Here is a 6,188-nt window from a genome sequence, read left to right as displayed (position 1 = left end):
GATTCACTAAAACTGAATCTGAAATTTCTTGCTTTCACGCAGAAGTCAGAAAAAATGCAAGAGATGGAAATCAGTGATCATGGTTGCCTTGCAGCTTTAGGATAAAAAGCAGGAAGGGAAATTGATGCAAAAAGTCCCTGTCTTAACTTTACATTTCCACCACCACTGCAGGAGAAAGAGGAATGGCTCCTACTTCTCTCCTGCCTTCTGATTCATGCATGTATACATCTCATTGGCAGAATCTAAACTGCACTCCGAACAGTTCCTGTAAGGGACTGTGGGACATGTAGCTCTCATTCGTCCAGCTCCTATGGTGAAAGGAGAGTATAAAGGGAATGGAAATGATGCTAAGAACCACGGAATAATATATGACTCATTATCCTCAAGGGTAGTCAGATAATTTTCTGAAACTATATACAGTATGAGCTAGGAATTGTTTCTTGGTGGTAGGGGATGCAAGTTGCAGAAATTTAATCTCCCCCCGCCATAACTTGACAGGCCTTGAATCACTGGATTCCTAGGCACTTGACCAAATTGGCAAGTCCTGAACTTGTTGAGTTTATCTTCCACCCTCTGGCACATGCCTTGAGAATCATAAAGCGTACTTGTGAATTCTCACTCGTTCCAATCATTATGTCACCGATGTAGTAGACCAGTGGGCAGTCCTTTGGGATGGCAAGACATCAGATTTCCTGTGGGCTAGATGATGACAGAAAGCTGGAGATCAGATACAGCCCTGGGACAGGGCTCTCGTACTGCTGCTCTTCTGGGTGAAAAGGAAGCTGTTTCTGGTGGCCCTTACTTACTAGCATAGCAGAGGAGTCAGAAAACTAGAGCTTGTAGGCTGATCTTTTGTTTTTTAAACAAAGTTTTATGGGATCACAGCCCTGCCCACATTTACATATTATCTACTACTTTCATGTGACCACAGCACACTGAGTAGTTCAGACAGTGACCTCGCTGAACAGCCAAAATACTGCCCTCAGACAAAGAGAAATAGAAATAGTGTTAGTTTTACTACTAGAACAAAACCATGGCCCCTTTATGAAAAGGAAACACTAAAGTGTGTTTATAGGCGCACCTGGCTGGCTCAGTCAGAGGAGTGTATGGCTCTTGATGTCAAGGTTGGGAGTTTCAGCCCCATGTTGGGTGTAGAGATTACTTAGAAGCAAACTCCTTAAAATAAATAAATGAATGAATGAATAAATAAATAAATAAATAAATAAGTCTATTTAAAATAGTTAAAATCAAATATTTTTTCTGAGATTTGAAATAATCAACATGTAATTAAATGAGATTGCCCCCCCCGTCTAGTATAAAATAGCTAGAACGACACCACTCTCTTAACCTCTGATCTAAAAAAAAAAAAAAAAAGGCTGTTTAGAAAAAAATCCATGTATATTTTTTACACCATTGGGCAAAGTAATTTGCAATATTTGATCGATAATTCATTATAACTTCTAATGAAGCACATTCTAAAAATCTTTGTTCTGAACAACCTCCCAGGCAAATTTCAGCACAAGGCAGGACCCTCGTTTAGAATTCACTGGGGGATTAGTGTTGAAGTGCCATGTTGACCAGAGTGAAGAAAGGCTGGCCTACTGTATAGATCCTGAGGTCTGTGTTTATCAAGCAAACAATCTCTCTGAGCTCAAAATCTGGTGGTGGGTGGGGAGAAGACAATGTCCAAGCTGACTCTCCGACCTTTGAATTTGGACGGCCCCTCACAGAAGTGTTTCTTATATTTTTGAATTCTCATTTCCTTATAATAATTTGCAATTACAAAATTCTTCGTAGGATTAGTGAATGTTTTACAAAACATCTCATATAATTTCCATATCTCCCATTTCATAGGTAATGACTCACAGAAAGTCTGTCAATCATCCAGCTTCACAGAGAAAAGGACAAGAGAACAGATATTCACTGAGCATCCACAATATTGTAGGAACCATCTGAAGCCGGAACTCACATTTGATTTGTAGAATCCAAATCTAATATTCTTTTTTTTTTTTTCTTTCTAAGTAGACTCCATGCCCAGTGTGGAGCCCAGTGTGGGCCTTGAACTCACAACCGTGACATCAACACCTGAGCTGAGGTCAAGAATTGGATGCTTAATCAACTGAGTCGCCCAGGCGCCCCCAAGTCTAATATTATTATCACAATGTATTGATCCCCATCATTATGAGTACCAGGGATGCCAGAAGCGGTGATAATTTTTTTATAAGATTTATTTGAGAGGGAGCGGGGGAGGGAGAGGGAGAGAATCTCAAGCAGACTCCCCACAAAGCACAGAACCTGGTGTGTGGCTTGATCCCAGTACCCTGAGATCATGACCTGAGCAAAAAAACAAGATCGGGAGGCTCGATTGACTGAGCCACCCAGGTGCCCCAAGTAGTGATACCTTTTAAACACATAAAAATATACCAAGCACTGCCCCCAAACTAAGAATAAGGTGACCAGGAGAAGGGAAACACAATTGCAAAACTTTATGGCAAATGCTGTTTATAAAGTTATTGAATTAATGGCCGCAAAAATATGCTTATGTTACTACATGTGGACTTAAGCTGAAGAATAGGAAGGACTTCTTAGGAGTTTAGTTGTGAACTTCTGAAATAGCTAACCACAGAAAATTATCATGTGTGTCTCTGGATACTTTCTATTATTATTGAAGAGCAAATTTATCTTTTGGGAATGATTTAAACATAGTTCTGCTTCAAGTCAACAGCTGTATGAAACATTGCCCTGCTAGATGTATGATTCCATGATACCATCTCTGGTTAACATGGTGTCCCCCCAACCCCATGAATTTAACATTCTATAAATCTGTTGGGGAAGAGCTGTAATATCAGAGACGGATATGCTTCTAGAAGTATGTGCCATTGAGCTCTGTGCAAATATGCAGCAGGAGTAAGTATGCCTTTCTTCAGCTTCTTGCAGAGGCCACATGCTATCAGATTCACCAGTTCTTTACTCACTAATTTAGCGGACAGACATTTATGACGCACACCCTATGGACTAGATTTGTGAAGACTATCAAACAGCTTACTAAAACGTTTTCCTATCTGGTAGATTTTGAGTGGCCTAGTCAAAACCTAGGCTAGTGGCACATCTGAGTTATCGCCTTCATTAGAAAGCCAGTTAATACACAAAGGAAATGAAACAAGCACCCTCTTGCTATCTAGGACAGAGGTCAGCAAACTTTTTCTGTAAGCAGCCAGACTGTAAATATTTTAGGCTTTGCAGGGCCATATGGTCTTTGTTGCAGCTATTTCACGCCCCATCCTGGTATAAAAGCAGCCACAGATAACATGTAAATGCACGGATGTGGCTGTGTTCCTATAAAATTTTATTTAGGGACCCTGAAATTTGACTTTCATATAATTTCCATGTGTCACAAAACATGATTCTTCTGATTTGTGAAAAAGCATTTAAAACGTATAAACTATTTCTAGCTTGGCCACATAAAAACAGCCCACGGGCCATAACTTGTCCGTCCCCGATCAATGAAATTACTGTCGAACACAGTTGTAGATAAACATGAAGGATGCAGGCAGTATAACAAAATATTAAAACATAGGTATAAAACTCAATGGTAAATATTTCAAATATTTTCATACCAAGAGTTGGAAAGATTTTACCATCTTTCCGCTTTGTGGGTTCTGTATTTAGATGGAGCAGACTTAGTTCTCCTTAAATGAGTAATTTTGGCAACTGGTACAGAAGTGATTCACAGGACTGCATACTAAAAGATGAGAAATAAAGACTTAATACTTTCAGATTTGTTATAGTTCTTAGCCTTATATTGCTGGAAGTTGAATTGCTTCCTATACAATTCTCTTATACTTGGCTCCTACTTTTGTTTTTTGTTTTTGTTTTCTGAATAACTGGCCTGCATATTAATCAGGGTTCTCTGGAGAAACAGAATCAATAGGAGCATATTTCTGTATCTAGATCTAGATATGTCTTTTTTTTTTTTTAAAGGCGGGTCTAGGGTGGGGCCTGCGATCCCACTTTTCTTTTCTTTTCTTTTCTTTCTTTCTTTTTTTTCTTTTCTTTTTTTTTTGGTTGTTGTTCAGTAGGCTCCATGCTCAACATGGGGCTTGAACTCCTGACCCTGAGATCAAGAGTCACATGCTCTACTGACTAAGCCACCCAGGCACCCCTATATACGTGATTTTTAAAATAAGGAATTGTTTCATGTGCTAATGGAGGCTGAGAAGTCCCATGACCTTCAGTCAGCAGGCTGGACACCCAGGAGAGCCAGTGATGTAGTTCCAAGTTCAAGTCTGAAGACCTAGAAACCAGGAATACCAATGGTGAAAGTCCCAGTCTTGGAGCAGAAGACCAATGTCCCAGCTCGAACGGCCAGGTTGTGGGGGAACAAATTCACCCTTCCTTCACCTTTTAAATTCTATTCAGGCCCTTAATGGGACACTGGGGAGGTGTGATATTGTGATTTATAATAAGAAAGCTATTTTCCAGCAGTGATGGCTTCCTCACAAGAACGTGCCTCTCACAAAGGATCGCCTTCATCCCTCTCTAGGAGAGAAGAGGAAACACGAGAAGTGCCTGGTGCAGAGACCCAAGGCCTACTTCGTGGATGTGAAATACCCAGGATAGTATAAAATCACCACCAGCTTCAGCCATGCACAAACAGTAGTTTTGTGTTGGCTGCTCCACTGTCCTCTGCCAACCTGCAGTAGGAAAAGCAAGGCTTGCAGAAGGATGATCCTTCAGAAGGAAGCAGCACTAAAAGCATCCTGGATCAAGATGAGTGGGAAACTACCCCAATAAACACATTTTGGATTTTAAATGTATATGTACATTTGTATGTCTATGTATTTGTACATTTGTCGCTGTTTCTGGTACAGAGCTCCCTAAGCTCTGGGGGGTGCTGGTTGTCAGGAGAATCAATCATGTGATTAGTGGGATGGAATTTTCAGTTCCCCCACCCCCAACTCCTGGGAGAGGAACATGAAAAATACCAAAGTCTTAGTCCACCCCCAGAATTTAATTTGGTTGTTCTGGTGCAGGGATTGAAGCTTCAGGCATTTTTTGGTTCTAATATGCAGCCTCCAAGGTATAGGCTGCTGCTCCACATGGACCTAAATTCCCATGGTCCACTGGAAATGCTGTCTTTTGATAAACAGAGACTTTTTTAAATGACTTATTAAATAATCTTAAGTAGGGGCGCCTGGGTGGCTCAGTCAGCTAAGCACCTGCCTTCGGCTCAGGTCATGATCTCAGGGTTCTGGGATCGAGCCCCACATCAGGCTCCCTGCTCAGCAGGGCATCTGCTTTTCCCTCTCCCTCTGCTTTTCCCCCCACACCCCCACAACTTGTGCTCACTTTCTCTTTCTCTTATCAATAAATTAAAAAACCTTTTAAAAAATAATCTTAACTAGGAGGCGCCTGGGTAGCGCAGTCGTTAAGCGTCTGCCTTCGGCTCAGGGCATGATCCCGGCGTTCTGGGATCCAGTCCCACATCGGGCTCCTCTGCTGGGAGCCTGCTTCTTCCTCTCCCACTCCCCTACTGTGTTCCCTCTCTCTCTGGCTGTCTCTCTGTCACATAAATAAATAAAATCTTAAAAAAAAAAAATCTTAACTAAAAGTTTGATGTGGGGATGTATTTGCCAAGAGGCCAAAAAATAGTTAATTTTAAAAAGTTCTTTGAATCACTTAGGAGAAAATAAACATCTTTATATTTAAAAACAAAACATTGCATACCAATGTGCATAGGAGCATTTTTCACAACTGCCAAAAGGTAGAAACAACCCAGATGTCCATCAGCAGATGAATGGATGAACACACTGTGGCCTATGCATACAATGGAACATTATTCAGCCTTCAAAAACAACGAAATTCCGATACATGCTATGACATGAATGACACTTGAAAACATCGTGCCAAGTGAAATAAGCCAGACACAAAAAGACAACTATCATGTGACTCCACTGATAGGAGGTATCTAGAATAGGCAAATTCATAGAGACCGAAAATAGATTAGAAGTTACCAGGAACTGGTGGTCAAGGAAAATGGTTAGTTGGTTCTTAGCAGGTACAGAGTTTCTGTTAGGAATGGTAGAAAGTTCTAGACATGAAAAGTGGTGATGGCTGTATAATCATGAATATACTTAATGTCACTGAACTGTACACTTAAAATGGCCAAATGGTAAATTTTATGTTCT

The 6,188-nt window shown here is 40.7% G+C and overlaps 1 pseudogene; it reads left to right on the top strand.

Annotated features, from left to right (window-relative positions):
* The first annotated feature begins 2,996 nt into the window (after window positions 1-2,996).
* On the top strand, window positions 2,997-4,753 carry LOC121102216 (annotated as a pseudogene).
* Window positions 4,754-6,188: the final 1,435 nt, after the last annotated feature.

This window comes from Ursus maritimus, unplaced genomic scaffold (assembly GCF_017311325.1).
Source record: "Ursus maritimus isolate PB19 unplaced genomic scaffold, ASM1731132v1 scaffold_13, whole genome shotgun sequence".
In the NCBI taxonomy this organism is placed as follows: domain Eukaryota; kingdom Metazoa; phylum Chordata; class Mammalia; order Carnivora; family Ursidae; genus Ursus; species Ursus maritimus.
This window is presented reverse-complemented; position numbering and strand designations above follow the sequence as displayed.